Raw genomic sequence first — 25,066 nt, forward strand, 5'->3', positions numbered from 1 at the left:
AGAGAGAGAGAGAGAGAGAGAGAGAGAGAGAGAGAGAGAGCTAGTCAACACATGCTAATGGAATGCATGTATTCCAAATGTATAAGTGTAAGGAAGACAAACTAACTCATGTGTTTTTGACGTTCAGTCCAAAAATCTGCTGTCAAATAGTTACTTTATACTACGATAGCAGCAACTCTCACTAGCAAGACATAACATCACAGTAACAAGCCAATCACATCACAAACACAAGTCAAACATTCCTTGGACAATAATAGCACCACTGTGAGTGGTACAAGCACAGGCCCAGTACAACAGTGTGACTTCTGGCTGTCACCATTGGCAACGGCTACTGTTTCCTCGTTGTCACTTTGCCAGGCTGTCCATTGGCTTGTCACTCGGCCAGACCCCGCCCCCTTGTCTTCTGAAGAGGTGGTCACAGGTGAGGTGTGATGCGACTGATCGATGTGTGACATTTCCAGAAATGGCACCTAGTCTCATCTGAGTTGGGAGTATGTGATCACCTTGGGTATATTCAGAGAGGTGAAATGTTCAGAACATTGCTGATAGAAATGTAATGAGTAGAACTGACATGACGCCCAATTCTGCATGACAGAATATCATATCTGTTCTACAAAATGCGTTTATATCTGAATGCTTTGTGATTTTTGCAACCTTCCGAACAGACAGATTCCAGGAACGGTGCCTCGTCTTCCCTGAGTTGAAAGAATGTGCCCAGTTCAGTTCTCGCCTACCGAAATGACAGTTAGAACACAAATTCCCCAAAAGAAGTACCAGAATCCTTAGCATTTCTCTGGAAGAATCCAAATGGGCTGAACTGAACACACTGCTAAAAAACAAGAATGCATTGTGCTTCTATATAGAAGCTTTTTGGAGATATATATGAAGTGAGCCATTGAATACTTTTTGGTTTATAGCACCGTTTTGTTTTATTCTCCGTCAGTAATATTTGTCCTGTTGCAGTACTTCAAATCAAATAAATGACTTTTCCTGCAAAGTGTGTTTACACTACAGTCGCCATCGAATGAGCACAGTGATTGCCTGCATAATTTGCGAATATTTGACAGTAGTTATATTGGTAATTTGCATGTTCATACATCATTTACATTGACATCAATTTTGCTAATCAATTGCTGTCAATGGTGGTTGGTTGAAAATGTTTTAGGAATGTACAGTGCCTTGCGAAAGTATTCGGCCCCCTTGAACTTTGTAACCTTTTGCCACATTTCAGGCTTCAAACATAAAGATATAAAACTGTATTTTTTTGTGAAGAATCAACAACAAGTGGGACACAATCATGAAGTGGAACGACATTTATTGGATATTTCAAACTTTTTTAACAAATCAAAAACTGAAAAATTGGGCATGCAAAATTATTCAGCCCCTTTACTTTCAGTGCAGCAAACTCTCTCTAGAAGTTCAGTGAGGATCTCTGAATGATCCAATGTTGACCTAAATGACTAATGATGATAAATACAATCCACCTGTGTGTAATCAAGTCTCAGTGTAAATGCACCTGCACTGTGATAGTCTCAGAGGTCCGTTAAAAGCGCAGAGAGCATCATGAAGAACAAGGAACACACCAGGCAGGTCCGAGATACTGTTGTGAAGAAGTTTAAAGCCGGATTTGGATACAAAAAGATTTCCCAAGCTTTAAACATCCCATGGAGCACTGTGCAAGCGATAATATTGAAATGGATGGAGTATCAGACCACTGCAAATCTACCAAGACCTGGCCGTCCCTCTAAACTTTCAGCTTATACAAGGAGAAGACTGATCAGAGATGCAGCCAAGAGGCCCATGATCACTCTGGATGAACTGCAGAGATCTACAGCTGAGGTGGGAGACTCTGTCCATATTGCACAAATCTGGCCTTTATGGAAGAGTGGCAAGAAGAAAGCCATTTCTTAAAGATATCCATAAAAAGTGTCGTTTAAAGTTTGCCACAAGCCACCTGGGAGACACACCAAACATGTGGAAGAAGGTGCTCTGGTCAGATGAAACCAAAATTGAACTTTTTGGCAACAATGCAAAATGTTACTTTTGGCGTAAAAGCAACACAGCTCATCACCCTGAATACACCATCCCCACTGTCAAACATGGTGGTGGCAGCATCATGGTTTGGGCCTGCTTTTCTTCAGCAGGGACAGGGAAGATGGTTAAAATTGATGGGAAGATGGATGGAGCCAAATACAGGACCATTCTGGAAGAAAACATGATGGAGTCTGCAAAAGACCTGAGACTGGGACGGAGATTTGTCTTTCAACAAGACAATGATCCAAAACATAAATCAAAATCTACAATGGAATGGTTCAAAAATAAACATATCCAGGTGTTAGAATGGCCAAGTCAAAGTCTAAACCTGAATCCAATCGAGAATCTGTGGAAAGAACTGAAAACTGCTGTTCACAAATGCTCTCCATCCAACCTCACTGAGCTTGAGCTGTTTTGCAAGGAGGAATGGGAAAAAATTTCAGTCTCTCGATGTGCAAAACTGATAGAGACATACCCCAAGCGACTTACAGCTGTAATCGCAGCAAAAGGTGGCGCTACAAAGTATTAACTTAAGGGGGCTGAATAATTTTGCACGCCCAATTTTTCAGTTTTTGATTTGTTAAAAAAGTTTGAAATATCCAATAAATGTCGTTCCACTTCATGATTGTGTCCCACTTGTTGTTGATTCTTCACAAAAAAATACAGTTTTATATCTTTATGTTTGAAGCCTGAAATGTGGCAAAAGGTCGCAAAGTTCAAGGGGGCCGAATACTTTCGCAAGGCACTGTACATGTATGATGTGAGGACTTCTCTGTTACTCTCTTTCTGCTATTCTCCCTCCCTCTTTCTGTAGCCCCGTTCATACCAGGTTCTAAATTGTGTCCTTTGGCCTAAGCTTGTCCACATTCTGACTGTGCCCACAAGCATTGTGTCTGGATATCTTACGAGAGTAGACAGATCTGGACAGAGACACCATTTAAATAATCATTATTCTGCCCTATAAAATCACTGACGGGCGTCACCAGTGTCTTATAACATCGATATGTGTCTTACCACACAAACACAATATTATTTAGAAAGAATAGCTGTGAAATAATTGGCATAAAGGAAGGGACCAGGAAATCTGGTCACAATGCAGACACAGTGGATGGATAACAGACACATTTTAATACCATGTGGAGACACATTTCTGGTAATCTGGCCACAATCAGAATGTGGACAGGATCAGGACAACGGACCCATGTTTTGAAAAAGGTATAAACAGGGCTTCTGTCTCTCTCTCACAACTCTCACCTCACCGCCTTGTCATTTGTATCTGTCCCCCTCTCTTTCTTTTCAGCTGTCTCTCATTCTCTTTCACATCTCTCTTCCTCTCTCTCTCTTTCTCTTTCACATCTCTCTCTCCCTCTTTCTCTTTCTCTGTCTCTTTCTCTTTCACATCTCTCTCCCTCTCTCTCCCTCTCTCTGTCTCTTTCTCTTTCACATCTCTCTCCCTCTCTCTGTCTCTGTCTCTTTCACATCTCTCTCCCTCTGTCTGTCTCTGTCTCTTTCACATCTCTCTCCCTCTCTCTGTCTCTTTCTCTTTCACATCTCTCTCCCTCTCTCTGTCTCTGTCTCTTTCACATCTCTCTCCCTCTCTCTGTCTCTTTCTCTTTCACATCTCTCTCCCTCTGTCTGTCTCTTTCTCCGCCTCTTTCTCTTTCACATCTCTCTCCCTCTCTCTGTCTCTTTCTCTTTCACATCTCTCTCCCTCTCTCTGTCTCTTTCTCTTTCACAACTCTCTCCCTCTGTCTGTCTCTTTCTCCACCTCTTTCTCTTTCACATCTCTCTCCCTCTCTCTGTCTCTTTCTCTTTCACATCTCTCTCCCTCTCTCTGTCTCTTTCTCTTTCACATCTCTCTCCCTCTCTCTGTCTCTGTCTCTTTCACATCTCTCTCCCTCTCTCTGTCTCTTTCTCTTTCACATCTCTCTCCCTCTCTCTGTCTCTGTCTCTTTCACCTCTCTCCCTCTCTCTGTCTCTTTCTCTTTCACATCTCTCTCCCTCTGTCTGTCTCTTTCTCCGCCTCTTTCTCTTTCACATCTCTCTCCCTCTCTCTGTCTCTTTCTCATCTCTCTCCCTCTCTCTGTCTCTTTCTCTATCTCTTTCTCTTTCACATCTCTCTCCCTCTCTCTCTCTCTTTCTCCACCTCTTTCTCTTTCACATCTCTCTCCCTCTCTGTCTCTGTCTCTTTCACATCTCTCTCCCTCTCTCTGTCTCTTTCTCTTTCACATCTCTCTCCCTCTCTTCCCCTCTCTCTGTCTCTTTCTCTTTCACATCTCTCTCCCTCTGTCTGTCTCTTTCTCCGCCTCTTTCTCTTTCACATCTCTCTCCCTCTGTCTGTCTCTTTCTCTTTCACATCTCTCTCCCTCTGTCTGTCTCTTTCTCCGCCTCTTTCTCTTTCACATCTCTCTCCCTCTCTCTGTCTCTTTCTCTTTCACATCTCTCTCCCTCTGTCTGTCTCTTTCTCCGCCTCTTTCTCTTTCACATCTCTCTCCCGCTCTCTGTCTCTTTCTCTTTCACATCTCTCTCCCTCTGTCTGTCTCTCTCTCCGCCTCTTTCTCTTTCACATCTCTCTCCCTCTCTCTGTCTCTTTCTCTTTCACATCTCTCTCGCTCTCTCTGTCTCTTTCTCTTTCACATCTCTCTCCCTCTGTCTGTCTCTTTCTCCACCTCTTTCTCTTTCACATCTCTCTCCCTCTCTCTGTCTCTGTCTCTTTCACATCTCTCTCCCTCTCTCTGTCTCTTTCTCTTTCACATCTCTCTCCCTCTGTCTGTCTCTTTCTCCACCTCTTTCTCTTTCACATCTCTCTCCCTCTCTCTGTCTCTTTCTCTTTCACATCTCTCTCCCTCTCTCTGTCTCTTTCTCTGTCTCTTTCTCTTTCACATCTCTCTCCCTCTGTCTGTCTCTTTCACCGCCTCTTTCTCTTTCACATCTCTCTCTGTCTCTTTCTCAGCTTCTTTCTCTTTCACATCTCTCCCCCTCTCTCTGTCTCTTTCTCTTTCACATCTCTCTCTCTGTCTCTTTCTCCGCCTCTTTCTCTCGCCTTCCCTGTCTTTTTATATTACCGTAGCCCTGTAGGTAAGGGAGTGATGCAGGAAGAGAGGGGGCATGTAGGTGTAAATAATAGAGGAGGCCAGCGTCCCTCTAATGAGTATATTTGATGGCTGACCTGGCCCGTGTGTGGCCAAGGTGCGCTCTCTCCTCCCTTTCTCGTCCTTTCTAACCCCTCACTCCTGTCCTCCTTGCATTATTGAGCCTCATGCGTTTCTCTTGTTTCCCCGTGTCCTACAGCGAAACCCTCTCGGGTCATGACATCTGGACATCACGCGTTAACACAGTACTGGCCCCCATTGGAACGGACTGTACTTTCACACGTGTGGTTGTGGGTTGAGTCAACCACACCTGTGATTGACCTGTTCGGTGTGGACCATCTAGCTATTTTCAGTCACTACGATGACGAGGGGAGAGTGTTGCAGGCAGGAGATTTCATTTTTTTCCCCCTTCAGTTTATTGGGGATCCTCGGGATACCCTACTCTTCCTTTTCTGTCAAAACAACATTTACTTCTCTTCCCTCCCCTCTTCTCTCACCCTCTTCTCTTCTCTCCTGTGTTGTGGTGGGCCCAGGTTCTGGTTGTGTCTATAGGGCTTGTGTTGCTATGTTTTAGGGAGATGAGCCAGAGAGCTAAACACCCACCACTGATAAACAGGAGCTCCTCCCAGCGTGTTGTCTCAGCAAGGAGAGGCCTTGAGAAGAAGGCCAAGTGTTTCCTCCTGTGTGTGTGTGAGAGAGATAGAGAGTCTCTCTGCAGCCTGTGCTCTGACAGTGGGAAGCTGCGATGTAATTGCTGACACCGTCCAGAGGATTGAATGTAATCAAGGTAGCTGCTTACAGCCTGCTTCATTAGTGCAGATGGGCTCGGGGCAGTGTGTGTGTGTGTGGGGAGAGAAGACTCCTAGGCCCAGCGTCGTGGGAAATCACACACACTCATGCACTAGCACACACTCATACACATAACACACATTAGCAGCATGTGATGGGGTAGAGAGCATAGCTCTTCCAGTGAGTGGAGGACAAAGCCTAAACCCTGTAGACTAGAGTTAGTGGAAGTTCCTAGTAGCCCTTTCCTCCAGTCAAATGAGCAAATTGCCCTCTAGTGGCCTCATGGGTGGAATGTTAATAATTTCATAATTAATAAATGTATTTCAGAAAATCCGATGTTTCTATGTCAAATGGTTTTGTTATATTTCAGTCTTCTGTGGTAAAGTGTAATATTGGGATGCAATAGAATACATTTCAACTCTTTATCTGACATGGTACCAGTGTCTTAATTTTTTTAAGCCCATAACCATGTGTGTGAGGTGTATACATGTGTTTTAAAGTAGAAGTGTTTAAGACTACCAAGAAAAACTCTGTGTGACCCTGATTTAGCCCACTGCAGTAAAAGGCTAAGTAGCTTCACTTTGCAAAGGGAAGTGTTGTTGAGTGGTGTCAGATAAGGACAGCTGACAGCATGTGGTAGTTCCTCCTATCATGTGCAATCTAGTGGAAACCATTTATCATCCGCACACCAGCTTGAAAAACCCCAGCACCTCCTTCGCCCAATCCTGATCTGTCCAAATAATCAACGACCATGAACTGCTGCTGCTCGTAATCACATCATTCTACGTGAGCCTTGACAGTTTCATCTGTCCACGGGAGATGATGTAAGTCTTAACCCATGTTGATAGAAGTACCGGTTACCTGCTTGTTCTCTGTCGCCAATAGATGTGTTTCACCCTCAGATATACGACCTCCGATTGGAGTCCTATATGGATAGAGAGTCATCTATGGACCTAACAGAAGAACTATGGAGAATATCATTGACATTCTATGGCTCGATTGACTGCGGATGAACTAGAGTTTGGATATTTCTCTCTCTCACATGCGAACACACACTCATTTACACACACACATGTACACACACACACACACACACACACACACATACACACCTCCCTAATTAGCCTACACTTTGCTGATATATTTAATAATAGCAGTTACATGTCAGCTCATTCTGAACTAAGTTAGCATGGTTGACCTTCAAGATGCAGTAGAACCTTTACTCCAAGAAACTACACACACACACACACACACACACACACACACACACATAATACCCTCTCATGGCGCATACTGCATCGTTGGTTCCGGCAGCAGAGTTCTGCTTTCTGCTTTGTTCCACTGATTTGACGTGGATTGTCGGCACAATGCGCTGGAGCCGCAGCTGTGCCGATCTGCCTTTGTTTTGCCTTTCTGGAACATCTCTGGCATGAAATGGGATTTGTGGGAACGCCGGGCAGTGACTGGGAGCTGTCCCGGTGAGGGCAGTGGTGGGCAACCGGTGGACCAGAGCATGGCAGGGGATGGCACTGCCAACGCCACATGGGGACAAGTCGGACACCCCTATGCCCAAATCGGAGGGATTTAGATCAACGTTCCACTTAGTGAACAACGTTTGAACAGCGTGTCACTTACAATATGCTCCGTGTTCCCTCCTCCTGAATTGCCTTGACAGCTGTATCTCTTGAGGCATGGCTGTCATCATGACTAAAGCCGGGGTCATGTTCAGTAGGCACGAAATGGAAGAAAAACGTCTCGAAACGGGGAGGCCCTATCTGAACTCGTCCAATTGGAAATGCTCTCTTCGTTTTTCTGATGCAGTGTTTTGCTACGGTGTGCCCTGATGAACACGACCCAGGGTTTACGTCAGAGGATGGGTCTTTACTTTACTTTCCCAACATGGCTACTGATGCAAGTCAAATTGACTACCCTGGTCTGTATGGGTTCATGTCGTAACCCTGATGTCTGACCCTGTCAATGACCCAAAACTGTCCCTAACCTTGACCCTTAGCCCGCATGACCACAGCCCTAGCTTTAACCCTAACCCCTGACCCCTGATTCTCATTGGTTTGGGGCTCTTAGAAGTGCTGGGAGCACATCAAGGCAAGTGCAATAAATAGTTGATTTTATTAGCTCCTCAATGCATGTATTTCACTTAAAGCCCCTAAAAGCCGATGGTTGAGAGAGGCTTTTTAGCTAATGTTAACCATCCATTTCTAATACAGCCTAATTAAGTACTGTCCACTTATGGACTCTTGTCTTTAGTCATATTAAATTAGCTAAACTATGTGTGTGTGTGTGTGTGTGTGTGTGTGTGTGTGTGTGTGTGTGTGTGTGTGTGTGTGTGTGTGTGTGTGTGTGTATCTTGTGTGTGTTTGTATGCATACGTACGCACAAATCACTGACCACGTCATGTTCCTGACGGTACGTGGGTTCCCACTGTATCGGCAGCCTCACAGGAGAGGAAATGCAGCTGGACGCATGGGGTGGTGGATAGAGAGCAGGAATGTGCAGGAATATCAATGGCCGCAGACTCCTATAGAAATCAATGGGGTCGCTCGCAGAGCCTTCAGACCTTTATTATGACAACAGTACCTGAGCTTACCAATAGAGAGGCGATGGTGCTGGGTCAAAATGCTGAGGTAAAAATCTGAATATAATGGTTGTATGGATGTCTTTCCCCAACACATGTACATGTCATCATCACCAATCAACTGCATTACAGTTAAAAACTACTTCGACCTACAACAGTGATTTCTCTATGCTAGCTATGCTACCAGCTTAGCATTTAGCAGCCACTTCTTCTAAACCTTAAAAGGGACAAGTTCTAAATGTTATGCCAACGAAAACAGCCAAATATATTCAAATCTGTCTTTAGTAACCACATTGGGCCTGTTACAACACGTCAATCACGATGGATTTGATGACTACCTACTTAGTTAGATCAGTAGTCTGTAGAACTTACCCCAAACCACTATCCTTCTCCTATCCCCTGCTGCAGAGAGATAAGAGAGAGAATTATCAAATGATTTCAGATCAGTCATGGAAATAAAGGTGGTGAAGACATGTCGGCTCACTATTTAAAAAGAAGACAGAGATCAAGCTATAGGGTGAAATGCATCCGCATTTTGGGACAGGTACAGCCGACTAGCGCCAGCTAACGCAACGAGGCAAACTATGAATACACATTAAAAATGGATACCTGGAGTCAAAGTATCGACGTCATATTGTTCCGAATAATATTGCGATATGCAACTGTATCGATTTTTTCCCTTCCGTCGTAACTATCAGCTCCCAGTGGAGGGGTCAATGCTATTTATCTTAATGTATCCTGTTATCTGTCCGGAGATATAGTGTGTTTAACATTTACACTAACAATCTCTTCTTCAAAGGTCACTTGGACTGGATAAAAATCACTGTTCATATATACATGGTGCAGTATGTACACACACACACACACACACGCACACGCACACGCACACACACACACACACACACACACACACACACACACGCACACACACGCACACGCTCACACACGCACACACACGCACACCCATACACACACAGTATACTCTTTCTCACTCACTCACTAACACACCACACACCACACACCACACACACATTGAGAGCCACACGCTGCACGCTAACAGGAACAATATGCAAACAGCCCCTCTAAATGCCATGTGAGAATGAACTAGCCCACTAGCCCTGGGCTCTCCCCACATGGAAATGTCATGCTAAGGGGTAAACTGCTGAGGTTGCCTACTATACTCTTCTACTGGCTTGATTATAATGTCATCATCATCATCATGGCCACATCGTCACCAGAGCTCTGACCTTGTTATACTAGCCTCATGAGTTATTATTAGTAGCCCAGCGGTTGGAGCGTTGGGACGGTAAACGACAGTTTGCTTGTTCGAATCCCCGAGCCGGAAAGGCGGAAGAATCTGCACTTCTGCCCTTGAGAAAGGCAGTTGACCACCACAACAACTGTTCCCCGGGCGCCCATGACGTGGATGTCGATTAAGGCAGCCGCCCCCCACCTCTCAGAGGGTTTCTGTCATGTCTTGTTATGTCTGTTCCTGTCCTTTCTCTTCACTCTGTCTCTCTCTGCTGGTCTTTTTAGGTTACCTTCTCTGTCTCTCATTCTTCAGCTGTTCTACATTTCCCCTAACTAGCTCATTCACTCTTTCCCCACCTGTTCTCTCTTCCCCCTCTGATTAGGTCTCTATTTCTCTCTCTGTTCCTGCTACTTTCAGTGTCTGATTCTTGTTTGTGTTTTTGATACCAGAAGCAAGCTGTCGTCCGTTTGCTTCCACCTTGTCCTATCCTGTCGGAGTCTGCCTGGCAGGTGCATCCTGCATTATACTACGTTCTTTTGTTCCATTGACTACGTTGGAAGAGGATTTATGCCATTCCTGTTTTTTCATTAAAGAACTCTGTTTTCTGTTAAAACCGCTTTTGGGTCTTCACTCAAGTACATAACAGAAGAATCAGACCAAGAATGGACCCAGCGGCTCCGGACCCTTTTCACTCCGCCGTCGAGATCCAGGGAGCGATGCTAGGCAGACACGAGGAGGAATTGTCTGCTGCTCGACATGCCGTTGAGACCCTGGCCGTCCAAGTCTCCGACCTCACAAGACAGGTTCACCAACTCCACCTCGATCCACCGCCCACTTCCAGGGTTTCCGAGTCTCCGGAGCCCAGGATCAACAACCCGGCGTGTTACTCTGGGGAGCCCACTGAGTGCCGCTCATTCCTCACTCAGTGTGATGTGGTGTTCTCTCTCCAGCCCAACACTTACTCCAGGAGCGCAGCCCGCATCGCCTACGTCATTTCTCTCCTTACCGGACGGGCACGTGAGTGGGGCACGGCAATCTGGGAGGCGAGGGCTGAGTGTATTAACCAGTATCAGGACTTTAAGGAGGAGATGATACGGGTTTTTGACCGTTCTGTTTTTGGCGAGGAGGCTTCCAGGGCCCTGTCTTCCCTATGTCAGGGGAATAGATCCATAACGGATTATTCTATTGAGTTTCGCACTCTCGCTGCCTCTAGTGACTGGACGAGCCGGCTTTGCTCGCTCGTTTTCTGGAGGGTCTCCTCGTCGAGGTTAAGGATGAGATCCTCTCCCGGGAGGTTCCTTCCTGTCTGGACTCCTTAATAGCTCTCGCTATTCGCATAGAGCGACGGTTTGATCTTCGTCGCCGAGCTCGTGGAAAGGAGCTCGCGTTCTCCGTTGCTCCCCTCTCCACATCACTGCCACCTGCCGCATCACTGCCACCCTCCTCCGCCGGCTCGGATGCTGAGCCTATGCAGCTGGGGGTATCCGCATCTCGGCCAAGGAGAAGGAACGGAGAATCACCAATCGCCTCTGTCTCTACTGCGGCTCCGCTGGTCATTTTGTCACCTCATGTCCAGTAAAAGCCAGAGCTCATCAGTAAAGGGAGGGCTACTGGTGAGCGCACTCAGGCCTCTCCTTCTGGATCACGCACTACCTTTCCGGTCCATCTCCGCTGGCCCGGTTCATCTGCTTCCTGCAGTGCCTTGATAGACTCTGGGGCGGAGGGCTGTTTTATGGACGAGACCTGGGCTCGGGAACATGACATTCCTCTCAGACAGTTAGGGAGCCCACGGCCTTGTTCGCTTTAGATGGTAGTTCTCTCCCCAAGATTCAGCGTGAGACGCTGCCTTTAACCCTCACTGTCTCTGGTAATCATAGCGAAACCATTTCTTTTTTAATTTTTCGTTCACCTTTTACACCTGTTGTTTTGGGTCATCCCTGGCTAGTGCGCCATAACCCTTCTATTAATTGGTCTAGTAATACTATCCTATCCTGGAATGTTTCTTGTCATGTGACCTGTTTAATGTCTGCTATCCCTCCTGTTTCCTCTGTCTCTTCTTCACAGGAGGAGCCTGGCGATTTGACAGGGGTGCCGGAGGAGTATCACGATCTGCGCACGGTGTTCAGTCGTTCCAAGGCCACTTCTCTCCCTCCACACCGGTCGTATGACTGTAGTATTGATCTCCTTCCGGGAACTACTCCCCCCGGGGTAGATTATACTCTCTGTCGGCTCCCGAACGTAAGGCTCTCGAGGATTATTTGTCGGTTTCGCTCGACGCCGGTACCATAGTCTCCTCCTCCTCTCCCGCCGGAGCGGGGTTTTTTTGTTCAGAAGAAGGACGGGTCCCTGCGCCCATGCGTGGATTATCGAGGACTGAATGACATAACAGTTAAGAATCGTTATCCGCTTCCTCTTATGTCTTCAGCCTTCGAGATCCTGCAGGGAGCCAGGTTTTTCACCAAATTGGACCTTCGTAACGCCTACCATCTCGTGCGCATCAGGGAGGGGGACGAGTGGAAGACGGCGTTTAACACTCCGTTAGGGCACTTTGAATACCGGGTTCTTCCTTTCGGCCTCGTTAACGCTCCAGCTGTCTTTCAGGCACTAGTTAACGACGTCCTGAGAGACATGCTGAACATTTTTGTTTTCGTTTACATGGACGATATCCTGATTTTTTCTCCGTCTCTCTCGATTCATGTTCAGCACGTGCGACGCGACCTCCAGCGCCTTTTGGAGAACTGTCTTTTTGTGAAGGCTGAGAAGTGCATTTTTCATGCCGCCTCTGTCCCTTTTCTCGGTTCCGTTATTTCCGCTGAGGGCATTAAGATGGATCCCGCTAAGGTCCAGGCTGTCATTGATTGGCCCGTTCCTAAGTCACGCGTCGAGCTGCAGCGCTTTCTGGGCTTCGCTAATTTCTATCGTCGTTTCATCCGTAATTTCGGTCAGGTGGCAGCTCCCCTCACAGCCCTTACTTCTGTTAAGACGTGCTTTAAGTGGTCCGTTTCCGCCCAGGGAGCTTTTGATCTTCTTAAGAATCGTTTTACATCCGCTCCTATTCTTGTTACACCTGACATCTCTAGACAGTTTGTTGTTGAGGTTGACGCGTCAGAGGTGGGCGTGGGAGCCATTCTTTCTCAGCGCTCTCTCTCTGACGGCAAGGTCCATCCTTGCGCGTTTTTCTCTCATCGCTTATCGCCGTCAGAACGTAACTATGATGTTGGTAATCGCGAACTGCTCGCCATCCGCTTAGCCCTAGGCGAATGGCGACAGTGGTTGGAGGGGCGACCGTTCCTTTTGTCGTTTGGACTGACCATAGGAACCTTGAGTACATCCGTTCAGCCAAACGACTTAATGCGCGTCAGGCTCGTTGGGCTCTGTTTTTCGCTCGTTTCGAGTTTGTTATTTCTTATCGTCCGGGCTCAAAAACACCAAGCCTGATGCTTTATCTCGTCTCTTCAGTTCTTCTGAGGTCTCCACCGACCCCGAGGGGATTCTCCCTGACGGGCGTGTTGTCGGGTTGACTGTCTGGGGAATTGAGAGGCAGGTAAAGCAAGCACTCGCTCACACTCCGTCGCCGCGAGCTTGTCCTAGGAACCTTCTGTTCGTTCCCGTTCCTACTCGTCCGGCCGTTCTTCAGTGGGCCCACTCTGCCAAGTTAGCCGGCCACCCCGGCGTTCGGGGTACGCTCGCTTCCATTCGCCAGCGTTTCTGGTGGCCCACTCGGGAACGTGACGCGCGTCGATTTGTCGCCGCTTGTTCGGTCTGCGCGCAGACTAAATCTGGGAACTCTCCTCCTGCCGGCCGTCTCAGACCGCTTCCCATTCCCTCTCGACCGTGGTCTCACATCGCTTTAGATTTTATCACCGGACTGCCTTCATCAGCGGGGAAGACAGTTATTCTTACGGTTGTCGATAGATTCTCTAAGGCGGCTCATTTCATTCCTCTCGATAAGCTCCCTTCTGCTAAGGAGACGGCTCAGATCATTATCGAGAATGTTTTCCGTATTCATGGCCTTCCTTCTGACGTCGTTTCCGACAGAGGCCCGCAGTTCACGTCCCAATTTTGGAGGGAGTTTTGCCGTTTGATTGGGGCTTCCGTCAGTCTCTCGTCCGGCTTTCATCCCCAGTCTAACGGTCAAGCCGAACGGGCCAATCAGACTGTTGGTCGCATTTTACGCAGTCTTTCTTTTCGTAACCCTGCGTCTTGGTCAGAACAGCTCCCCTGGGCAGAGTACGCCCACAACTCGCTTCCCTCGTCTGCTACCGGTCTATCCCCTTTTCAGAGTAGCCTCGGGTACCAGCCTCCGCTGTTCTCTTCTCAGCTCACCGAGTCCTGCGTCCCCTCCGCTCAGGCTTTTGTCCAGCGTTGCGAGCGCACCTGGAAGGGGGTCAGGTCGGCACTTTGCCGTAATAGGGCGCAGACTGTGAGGGCCGCTAATAGCGTAGGACCAAGAGTCCTAGATATTGTTGCGGTCAGAGAGTATGGCTCTCCACTCAGAACCTTCCCTTAAGACAGCTTCTCGCAAGTTGGCCCCGCGGTTCATTGGTCCGTTCCGTATTTCTCAGGTCATTAATCCTGTCGCAGTGCGACTTCTTCTCCCGCGCTATCTTCGTCGCGTTCACCCGGTCTTCCATGTCTCCTGTGTTAAGCCCGTTCTTCGCGCCCCCGCTCGTCCCTCCCCCCCCATCCTTGTCGAGGGCGCACCCATCTACAGGGTTCGTAAGATTTTGGACATGCGCCCTCGGGGCCGTGGTCATCAGTACCTAGTGGATTGGGAGGGGTACGGTCCTGAGGAGAGGAGTTGGGTTCCCTCTCGGGACGTGCTGGACCGTTCGCTGATCGATGATTTCCTCCGTTGCCGCCAGGTTTCCTCCTCGAGTGCGCCAGGAGGCGCTCGGTGAGTGGGGGTACTGTCATGTCTTGTTATGTCTGTTCCTGTCCTTTCTCTTCACTCTGTCTCTCTCTGCTGGTCTTTTTAGGTTACCTTCTCTGTCTCTCATTCTTCAGCTGTTCTACATTTCCCCTAACTAGCTCATTCACTCTTTCCCCACCTGTTCTCTCTTCCCCCTCTGATTAGGTCTCTATTTCTCTCTCTGTTCCTGCTACTTTCAGTGTCTGATTCTTGTTTGTGTTTTTGATACCAGAAGCAAGCTGTCGTCCCGTTTGCTTCCACCTTGTCCTATCCTGTCGGAGTCTGCCTGGCAGGTGCATCCTGCATTATACTACGTTCTTTTGTTCCATTGACTACGTTGGAAGAGGATTTATGCCATTCCTGTTTTTTCATTAAAGAACTCTGTTTTCTGTTAAAACCGCTTTTGGGTCTTCACTCAAGTACATAACAGTTTCAGAGGGGTTGGGTTAAATGTGGAAGACACATTTCGGATGAATGCGTTCAGTTGTGCAGCTGACTAGGTTTTCCCTTTCCCACGTTCCCTCGTATGCGTGATTCATATTCACGAGGGGGCGTGGACAATAGGGTGGCCCCACCTTTAATCCCTCCAATCAAATTGATCTGATGCCAGTGACGAGGAAAACAGAGAGTTAGAGAGAGAGAGGGAGGCCAGAAAAGAGAGGTAGAAGTGATGATTGGAAAAGGAGGAGAGAAGAGGGAGAAAGAAGGAACGAGATGGGGAGGGAAAGGGAGGAGAGCAGTTAAAGGGAAGTCGAGGAGGCGTTGCGGTGACACTGAAAAACAAATGAAAGTAGCAGTAAGGAGAGAGAGAAAAAGTCCCCATCTTACCCCCACCGCACTACACTGTGACTTGTCTTTTCTCCGTGGCTTCATTAGTAAGTGTCTCTTCAATGTTTATGGTCATGCTAATAAACCATAAGGCAGGGAATTTGTGTGCAGAGCTGCGGGCGCTCCGCCAAGCAGCCTTCTCTGCCCGGGTTTAAGGAAAATGATCATAAAAAAAGGTTCAGGTGAGTGCTAAGGAAGAGAGGGAGAGTTGGGAGAAAGATAGATTACTAAAAAAGAGTGGGGAGAAGAGTGATATCGGGTCCTGGCCATGCAAATTAGAGAAAGTCTGAGATTGAGTACGAAGTATCTCCATTTGAAAGTGCTTTTTAGTACACGACTAGGATTCCTCTGTGGCTGGGAAACTGTCCTTATAGGAGCTTGTATGGCTATTGCCTATACATGAGATAGACGAGTAGCGAACAGTGTTCTGACTCGGTGTGAGTGTGTTGTGGTGACACAGGAGAGAATGTGTGAGTGTGTCGCGTCGGTGTTTGAGTGTGTGGTGTCGGGGTAGGTGTTTGAGTGTATCTATTTCAGTGTGTTTTGGTGGTCAGTTTGAGGGTGGTGTATCGCGTGACGGTGTACTGCGGTTGGGGTGTTTGTGAGTGTCTGTGTGTGTGTGTGTGTGTGTGTGTGTGTGTGTGTGTGTGTGTGTGTGTGTGTGTGTGTGTGTGTGTGTGTGTGTGTGTGTGTGTGTGTGTGTGTGTGTGTGTGTGTGTGTGTGTGTGTGTGTGTGTGAGAGCATCCATCCGTCAGTTTATCCGCTCAACCGCTCGTGTGTTGCGTGCGTGTGTAAATGCATTTTGGTGTGTGTGTGTGTTTGTCCATCCGTCCGTCCGTGAATGTGTGTGGCTCCAGTGCCAGGCTGCTGACTAAGTGCCTGGCCTGGCATTGGGGCTCAGTCTCTCTCATGTTTTATGTATTCCAGTGGAGACTGCCAGGGGGAGCAGGCCTCTGAAGCTGGGGTGAACACTGAGGGTCAGCACAATCACTCTTTCTCTCTTTCTCCGTTCCTCTCGCTCTCCTTTCCCTGTATCTATCTAGGCCTATCTTTAGATGCCGTTCTCTCTACCTCTCTCCACCCCCCTCTCGCACTCACTTTTCTAGCTCTCTCTCCATCCTTCTCTGCCCCCCACTCCTCAATGTCCTCACTCTTACCCTCACTTAAGGAGTGTGTGTGCTCGAGTCCTCGTTTGTGTGTGTGTGTGTGTGCGTGTGCGTGTGTGTGTGTGTGTGTGTGTGTGTGTGTGTGTGTGTGTGTGTGTGTGTGTGTGTGTGTGTGTGTGTGTGTGTGTGTGTGTGTGTGTGTGTGTGTGTGTGTGTGTGTGGATGGCTATCTGTGTTCTCCCAGAAAGATCTCTTTTCTCTCCAATTATCTCTCCTTCTATCTCCCTCCATCTCCTTTTTTCTCCCTATCCTCCCCCCTCTCCTCCTCCCCCTCTCCTCCTCCATGCCCTCCTTTCTCTCCCCCATCCCTCAAGTCTTGTTCAGTGCTCAGCTGAACTCGCAATGGCACTGTTGCTCTCCATGGTGCTGAGACAGCCTCTCTATACCTTTCTCTCCCTCCCTCCCCTCGATCTCCTTTCCCTGCTCTCCTCTCACTCCCCTCTGTCTCCTCCCTCTCTCTCCTTCTTCATATTTCGTTTCTGTCTTTCCTCATCCCTCTCCTCTATTTGATCTCTCCTCCCTCTATTCTCTCCTCTCCCCTCAGTCCCTCTCTCCTCCTTCTGTCTCCTCCCCCTCTTGTATCTCTATCTCTCCTTCAGTGTGAATTGCACTCTTAAACCTATGTTTAAGTGGTTGGGATTTGGGCTCCATCCCCCCAGCCCTCCACCGATCACCCCCTCTCTTCTTCACAGCCCAGCCCAGCATAGAGCTGTCTCTCTTGGGATGAGGAGGGCTTGGCTTTGCCCTGACTGAGCCTCAGCTGGTCTGGTGGAGTAGCAGTCTCTCTCTGCACATCTGCTGAGAGAAGGGAAAGAGAAAGATAGTGTGGGGTTTGATTGAGCAATGTGTGTGTGTGTGTGTGTGTGTGTGTGTGTGTGTGTGTGTGTGTGTGTGTGTGTGTGTGTGTGTGTGTGTGTGTGTGTGTGTGTGTGTGTGTGTGTGTGTGCGTGCGTGTGTGCGTGGGTGCGTGTGTGTAGACTCCTAGGTCCAGCGTCGTGTGCAAAACACCTGCACCGATTCTGCCTGAACATGTGGGAAATGTAGTTCACTAACGAAACACGTTCAAATACCTATTAGCTGCAGTGCTAGAGTGTCTACCAGTGCTGATACCGTTTGGGCTATTCCCTACTCCAGTTGCTACCCCTCCGCAGTAGCAGGTATAGCGTAGTGTCGCACTGACTCCTCTCCCTTACGTAACACCCCACCCTAATTTAGATCGGACTTCAAATAAACCAAAATCAAGCCATTGGTTGGCTTCCCTTGTAGTTGGATATAAATAGCGTTTTTCAATCTTATCTGGAAACAGTGTTGTAGAGACGGGAGAGGCTTTGAAATGCAGCCCTGCCGATTAGGATCCTATTGTTCCACTCTACACCCCCTCTCTTCTCCCGGCTGCTTACAGTAAGCCCCGGGATCTGTGTGTGTGTGTGTGTGTGTGTGTGTGTGTGTGTGTGTGTGTGTGTGTGTGTGTGTGTGTGTGTGTGTGTGTGTGTGTGTGTGCACGCGCGCGTGCGTGCGTGCGTGCGTGTGTGCGCCCACTCACGCGCTTGCACAACAGTAATTGAGATTGGCTCTGAGTGTGTGTACACGTGTGCGATGTGTCTTCGTATGTATGATCTGTGATCTGTGACCTGTGTCAGTGAGTGATTGCTTGTGTGTGCCTGTCTGTGCGTGCATGCACACATCACAATTCAGCTTGCATTCACACTCAGATTTGCGTGCGTGTGTAACTGCCGAGTGTGTCTTTCATGATGGACGCTGTCCTCCCGCTGCTTACCCCACTGCTCCACTCAGGATGAACAAGGTTGCTCTAGATACTCTAGACTTTATACTACATCAGGTTATCTGCCATTATTGCTGTTGCTGTATTGTACTCAGCACCGTCAAACTGTTATTCATTTGGAAACCTACCCCACCACAGAATGATACGACGCCGCTGCTGGTATTTGTCTCACCACTGCCTCCCTGCTCTACCCTAGGAGGAAGTTGTGAAACATTTAATACCCCTAGTAAAATGTCATCCCCACCCCTCGATAAAGTAGGGGCGGATCCACACCTCGATTCATCATTAAACCCATTTAATCCCAGGCCTCTGGCTCTAGTGGTTCCATTTGACACGGAGCAAGCCAATAAGACGGAGGGAGGGAGGGAGGTGATGTCATTTCTGAGGAGACTGATTGGTTGAGGGAGGTGTGAGCCCTCCCACCTGCAGATATCATTTGATTCCAGTGGTTGGTAAACCCTCATGTTGGTGTGTTCCACCACTGGAAGGGCATTGGCACTGAAACAGATGAGTACAGAAGACAGTGGATATGCCAACAGCAGGGTTTAGCTGTGGTATTATTTTATCATGGGAAGGTAAACATGTTTGATATGTCTATTCGTATTCATTTACAATATTATAATATGTTTGATGTGATTTTATTGCACATTCAGGATGTTGATGGAGATTCCAGATGTTTCATCCAGGATTTGGACTGGATGAAAAAGATGTTATTTCCCAAAACGTTTCCTGGTTTGATTATCTTTTTATCCAACTTCATTTTCAATTTGAGAAAAATGAAAAACGGACTCAATTTACTGTTACCCTTTGTGACACCCATTGAGAAACATGTAGGTTACTATGCAAAAAAAAAGTATTAAGAGCAGCAAAACCAGCCAAGTAAAATAGCAGGGTAATAACTGACCTATTCAGTGAGTGAAGCACACATCAGCAGTAGCTAGAGTGAGCAAGTTCTGGATCGGGGGTGATTTGTGGCTGAAGTTGTGATCCGTGTGTGTGTGTGTGTGTGTGTGTGTGTGTGTGCACTATATTTTAAAGGGGCTATCTAGAACCTAAAAGGGTACTTCAGCTATCCCCATAGAACCCTTTTGGTTGCATGTAGAACCCTTTCCACAGAGAGTTCGACATGGAACTCAAAATGGTTATATTTCAAAATGGTTATGTTTCTAAGAAGAGAGAGAGAGAGAGAGAGAGAGAGAGTGTGTGTGTGTGTGTGTGTGTGTGTGTGTGTGTGTGTGTGTGTGTGTGTGTGTGTGTGTGTGTGTGTGTGTGTGTGTGTGTGCACTTGTGTGTGTGCACGTGTTTGCATGCGTATGAGCCAGGGTGTTCACGCATGTGTTTGTGTTCTTGCGCGTGTGTGTGTTCTTGCGTGTGTGTGTGTTCTTGCGCGTGTGTGCGTGTATGAGCGTGCATATGTGTTCTTGCCTATGTGTGCGTGTCTGTTCTTGCGCGTGTGTGTATGAAAGTTCCTTGGTGGTATAGGGGAAGCCCCATTAGTGTGGCATCCCTAGGAGATAATGAGAGCTGACTGCTTTATGCCCTGGAAATGATTGACTGGCTAGGACATCCTAGCACACCATGAATCCTTCCTGTTAACTGGGCCCACACACCACACACACACACCAGCCACACTACACACACACACCAGCCACACCACACACACACACCAGCCACACCACATGCACACACACACACCAGCCACACACACACACACACACACACACCAGCCACACCACACACACACCAGCCACACACACACACACACACACACACACACACACACACACACACACACACACACACACACACACACACACACACACACACACACACACACACACACACACACACACACACACACACACACCAGCCACACCACAGACACACACACACACACACACCAGCCACACCATATACACACCAGCCACACCAGCCACACCACATACACACCAGCCACACCATATACACACCAGCCACACCAGCCACACCACATACACTCCAGCCACACCACACACACACCAACCACACCACACACACACCAGCCACAACACATGCACACCAGCCACACCAGCCACACCAGATACACACCAGCCACATCACACACACCAGCCATACCATACACACACACCACCCACACACACACCAGCCACACCACACACACACCAGCCACACCACACACACCAGCCACACCACACACCACACACACACACAAGCCACACCACACACACCAGCCACACCACATACACACCAGCCACACCACATACACACCAGCCACACCACACACACCAGCCACATCACATGTACACCAGCCACACCACACACACCAGCCACACCATACTCACACACCACCCACACCACACACACACACACCAGCCACACCACACACACACCAGCCACACCACACACACACCAGCCACCCCACACACACCAGCCAACCACACACACCACCCACAACACACACACCAGCCACACCAATCACCTATCACACATATGGCCTTGGGTCGATGTCTTCTCTAATCTCCCCTAGTGGCTTCTCTTATTAGATATTTTCTTCTCTTATGGTTTTCTTTTCTCTTTTACTCTTTTACTCTTTTTGTCTTTCCACTTCTTTCCCTTTCTTCTATAAATGTTATCTCTTTCTTTTTCTCACTCCTCGATCACCATTCCCCCCTTCATCTCTTCCCTTCTTCTCTTTTCTCATTATATTCTTCTCTCTTCGTCTCCTCTTAGTCATCTTTCTTTTGTTGTCATTCCATCTCTTTTCTGTCTCTTACCCTTTCTCTCCTACTCTGTCTCCATCTCTCTGAAATGTGTTGGGGCTCATATTAACCCTTTAGAGAGTGAGTGTACACCTGGATCCCATGTGGATGCTGACTTCAATGTTCTCAGTGGAGCCGTTCCGCCCTGCATAATGCTTCTAAAGCACCGGTCTCCTGCTCTCCTCCCACTCATACTGCTAGCCTAGGGAGATACAGGCACTCTAGCTAGTCTAGAAGACACTCACACTCACTCACTCACTCACACACACACACACTCACACACTCACCCACACACACCTACTCACACACTCACTCACTCACTCACACACTCACACAGACACACACACACTCACACAAACACACTCACTCACTCACTCACTCACACAGACACACAGACACACACACAGACACACACACACACACACACAAACACTCACACACACACACGCGCACACACACACAGAGACAGACACACACACACAGACACACACACACATACACACTCACTCACTCACACAGACATAGACAAACACAGACAGACAGACAGAGAGACAGAGAGACAGACAGACAGACAGACAGACAGACAGACAGACAGACAGACAGACTCACTCAAACACACACAGACAGACATTCAAACACACACAGACAGACATTCAAACACACACAGGCACGTAAAACACATAGATACAAAGACACTCACACATACAATATGATACACACACACAGACACACAGACACATACACACATATATACAGGGACATAGAGACAGATGCAGACAGACATAGCGATATGAGCAGATAGACACATACAGGGAGATACAGGCAGATGCAGACAGATCAGCTCGCCATGCTTATCTATGGAGAAACTCCATGTCCAATTCAACTGACAGGAATGAAATGGAATTGACCCAAACTCGAGTCTAGACCAGCCAGGTCACCTGTGATACAAGGCAGTACTCAGCGTACGTCTATGTCTGAGGACGTTGCGAGATGACATGGAAACCAGCCACTAGGGGCAACGGTGAGCGCTGTTACACTGTGGATGGGGATGGTAGGTGGGGCAAAAGACGTTGACTTGTTGGGAAGAGGACTGTCTGTGGGTCATGGGGAATATGACCAGAATCATTGCAGGCCTTGCTAGAGGCGGTCTAAAACGGCTATGATCTTCTCCAAGTAGCCCTTATGCCGGGTAAACACAGCCCGACTTCGTCACGTTTTTTTGCCTTCCCCAACAAATTTTCATGATCGAAGTGAAATCTTCTGAACTTGGGCTCGGATCAGTACGTGGGAACTGGCGTAGTTTGAGCAGGTCATGGACGCACCGATGATGGCTGTTCCATTCTGCAGACCCCTGTCGGATGTCCCTGTCAGTTTCTGACATGTCAGAAATGTTGGTTGTGCAACTGCAATTTGTAGTATGAGCAGTGCTGAGCAGTGCTAAAATGTGACTGGGCAAAGGCTACTGCAAATAACCAATGAGCACTCAGCATGTGAAACCAAAACAGGGACGGGATTCGATGAATCCGGTCACCAGGTAGGTGTTATTTTGCAGCAGGTGAAAATTGATTGCATTGGTTTTGGAACCAGGCTGCCTCCCGGGCGTGAGCCAGGTCCCCCTTTCAAAGCCCACGGTGAAATGGGTTCAGAACAAAAGGGATGTACCGTAATTAATCATGTGGAGAAATGAGTAGGATTCGGTGTTTTCACATGCAACAAGTAATGACTTTTGATTTTTAAAGTTTTATCTGCCTTCCCAGTAAAAAAAAAATAGTTTGAAAATTCCAGCATGTTTTATGGAAAAGAGATTGTATTGTTGTATGTTTCTGGACGTTTCTCTGGATGTTTCTCCACGTAATAATGTGCCCTCTAATAAAGTCTGCCAAATGACTTAAATGTAATGTAATGTAAAGCAGCTCGTTGTTTACATTTTCTTCCAGTGCAGGATCAATTAGGGAATCATGGTGTAATGTGAGCACCCACTTCCCGGGGTTGAGGATGGACAGACTGGAAGATTTGGAACAAGGAAATCCGAAGTTGTGATTTTTTAGCTGCAATGAAGCAGACTTGCAGTAGGCTTAGGTGGGAGGAGCTGGATAGTGTCCGGGGGAGGAGTCTAAATGGCCAGCCACTCCCATGCTCCTGAGCTGCAAGCTTACCTGGGAATAGGTGCGGAGCGGAATCCACAGCGTCATGGCCGACCATCTGCATTCCTTCCCTCCTTCCCTTCCAGCTCCTGCACAGGATCACATTAATATTCCTTTGAAGCCTGTTTCAACTGCAGCCAGATCTCTCTCCCTCCCGCCTCTCTCGCTCTCTCTCTCTCTCCCGCTCCCTCCTCTCTCGCTCTCTCTCTCTCTCTCTCTCTCCCTCCCTCCTCTCTCACTCTCTCTCTCTCTCTCTCTCCCTCCCTCTCTCTCTCTCTCTCTCTCTCTCTCTCTCTCTCTCTCTCTCTTTCTCTCGCTCTCTCTCTCTATCGCTCTCTGTCTCACTCTCTCTCTGTCTCTGTCCCTCTCTCTCTCTCTCTCTCTGTCTCTCGCTCATCTCATTCTCCTTCTCCCTTACACTTTCTCATTCGTATTCTATCTTTCTTTCTCCCGTACACTGTATTTCATTCTCCTTCTCTCTCTCCTTTCTCTCACTCCCCCAGTTATCCCACTTGAGGGAGGGGCACACCTGCCTCGTGCTGCATTACCTTTAGTCAGGAGTTCCCCTATCACAAACACACACGGATAGACACAGAAAAGGGTGATGGGTGCTGATGCCTTTGACAGAGCATGTTGATTGGTTCAGAATGGTTGCTGCCTCTTGTAGGAGAGTGGAGTAGCTATTTTTAGATCAAGGGGTAGCTGGGTGAGAAAGACTGAGGAGGGGTGGTTGTGTGTGTAAGGAATACTGCAGTCTTAAAGGAAGTTCCCCCTTCCACACAAACACATGCACACACACGCATACACACACACAAGCACACATACACGCACATACACACACACACACACACACACACGTGCACACACACACGCACACACACACACACAGCATTGTCCCTCTAATTCAGGGTAGTGTGTGTTCCACGTGCCCGTTCCCTCTCTCTCTCCCTCTCTCTCTCTCTCTCTCTCTTTCTCTCTCTCTCTCTCTCTCTCTCTCTCTCTCTCTCTCTCTCTCTCTCTCTCTCTCTCTCTCTCTCTCGCTCTCTCTCACTCTCTCTCTCCCTCTCTCTCTCTCTCCCTCTCCATTTCCCTCTCTCTCTCTCTCGCTCTCTCCCTCTCTCTCTCTCTCTCTCTCTCTCTCTCTCTCTCTCTCTCTCTCTCTCTCTGTGCAAATGTCAGCAGTCTCCAATGTATTTTCCAGAGCCCAGAGCACTGGCCTACACTCTCTGTTTACCTCTGTCCCCACAGCAATCCCTTTATCCTCACCTCCCCCTCTTCCATCTCATCCCTCTCTCTCTCATTTTCCTCACCCTCCTCCCTCTCCCTCACCCCCCCCCCCGTTCTTGCATTTTCCTCATACCCTCCTCCTCTCTGTCATCCCTTTCTTTTTGTCTCCCTCTCTCTCCCCCCCCTCCTGCTCTCCATCCCCCTCGATCTCTCCTTGTCAGCCCCCACCCCCCCTTCACTTCTCCATCTCCCTCTCTTTTTGTCAGTGGTTAAACCATTTAACCATTTCCTGGCGTCCATGTCCCTTTCGTTGTGCTATGGGGTTAGTTGGGTGCACTGATGATGCATTGTGGCTTTGTACGTCTACCTATTTGCAAAGTGAGGTTTTTGTATCTTATATAAGCTTGTCTGTCCTCAGTAATCACTTAGACCATGAAACACCTTGTCTCTTTCTTAGTGATGTCTGTCTGTCTCTTTCTCTCGCTG

The 25,066-nt window shown here is 48.0% G+C and overlaps 1 protein-coding gene across 5 annotated transcripts in view; it reads left to right on the top strand.

The window, feature by feature from the left end:
- The window catches only part of LOC135505813 (gephyrin-like), a 127,138-nt gene that overhangs the window by 8,525 nt on the left and 93,547 nt on the right, over positions 1-25,066 (top strand). The window lies entirely within an intron of this gene.

Source organism: Oncorhynchus masou, chromosome 19, assembly GCF_036934945.1.
Source record: "Oncorhynchus masou masou isolate Uvic2021 chromosome 19, UVic_Omas_1.1, whole genome shotgun sequence".
NCBI lineage: Eukaryota > Metazoa > Chordata > Actinopteri > Salmoniformes > Salmonidae > Oncorhynchus > Oncorhynchus masou.